Raw genomic sequence first — 1,623 nt, forward strand, 5'->3', positions numbered from 1 at the left:
AAACAAACAAACAAACAAACTGACAAATCAAATGATTTATTAAAACCAATAAACCCATAAAACCCAATATATCTTGGCACAGCAATTCAGTGAAATCATTTTATGCAGATAATCTGATTGATTGGACTTTTAACACATCAAACAGATTATCTGTAGATTAGCATCTGTACATGCTAAATAAATACTCCATTGTTGCTCTGCAGCATCTTTTCTTTTAGTGGAAGAGAAGTGATGTGTTCAGGCTTTCTAATGTAGGTCACATCCTCACACAGTTAACACATTCCGTGAGGACATCTAATCCAATAAATCCTCTAAGGAAACCAAAATGATGACAGCAATAACTATATGTGAAGTCATTACATCTGGAATTTATGTCAAAACCAACAACTGGTGAGCAGACTGTTCAGTCATGGTGTATAAATGACAGCAGAGGCATAAGTTAAAGGAATCAATGGTGGAGCTCTGGAGCAGTAGATGCAGCATCCAGCAGTCAAAATGGAGGGAAGCTTTAGAAGGGTTGATTTTTGGGTTTGTGCAAAGATGGATGGTGTTTACTGAAACCACATGGCAGCAAGTTTTAAAGGTCTGAATTATGTAGCATCTGCTCTTTAACTTCCAATAAACAGCAGTGGATTCTAGATCCTTCACCAATCAGAGGATGATATGGATGCAATGGAACACTGTGGACAGGAGGCCATCCATCACAGCACAAACACAGCAAACACACTTATAACTATGTTACATCCCCAAGATGGATGTCATTTTGTTTTTGCACCCAAGTGACACTTTGGCTGCGTTCGAGTTCATGGGATGCGTACTCCGAAGGCCGGATTCGAAGGCTGATTACATCATAGCATGGCGCCTGATCGGATTACAAGGCTCCTCATTATGTGGCCCACAATTTTTTGCTTGATTTGAAAGACGGGTCCAGTGTATCCTCTCTATCCTTGGATATCCCAGGATTCATTGCAATACCAAGAAAGCCGGCTCCTCTATGATCAGAGGAAAAAGGCACTTGGTGTCGAAAAATGGTGAATATTGGTTAAGTTTAATATAATCCAGTCTGTGAATAGTTCCGTCTGATATTAATGAAAATGGCTGTTTTAATGGTTATTGAGTCAGATATGTGGCGGTAGTGTTTGGTTTATCTAAAGGTTTTTATATGTTACTGTGTAAATGGGTTTGGCTGTAATTTAAGGACAGATTCTAATATATTTGCAGTGTGGGGACTATAAATCTGATTTTTTACTGCTGTTTTGCACAATATGCTAAAATAAATATTTTTTGTTGCTGAATATAAGAGATTTTGCTGATATAAATTTTTATACATGCATTGTTTAGATTTACTTATATATTTTTACATCTTTTATACAATAGAATAGAATAGAATCTCTTTATTGTCTCACAATGGAGAAATTCTTGTGTTTACAGCAGCAAAACTGATTATTGAAAATTGTCACACAAATGTGGACCTTCAAAAATGTATAAGAATAACATAATAGGGAAGAGTTAAAATATAAACAATAAAATACTGTAAAGTGTTTTAACAATATAAAACTGGAGAATAAATAATCAATATCCAGCTATGGACATTTTTACAGTGATATATATTTGAAAATAGCA

General features: G+C 35.4%; 1 protein-coding gene across 1 annotated transcript in view; it reads right to left on the minus strand.

Annotated features, from left to right (window-relative positions):
* LOC107098890 (nebulette-like) overlaps positions 1-1,623 on the minus strand; it is a 55,444-nt gene that overhangs the window by 41,628 nt on the left and 12,193 nt on the right. The window lies entirely within an intron of this gene.

Source organism: Cyprinodon variegatus, unplaced genomic scaffold (assembly GCF_000732505.1).
Source record: "Cyprinodon variegatus isolate N-32 unplaced genomic scaffold, C_variegatus-1.0 Scaffold819, whole genome shotgun sequence".
Classification (NCBI taxonomy): Eukaryota; Metazoa; Chordata; class Actinopteri; order Cyprinodontiformes; family Cyprinodontidae; genus Cyprinodon; species Cyprinodon variegatus.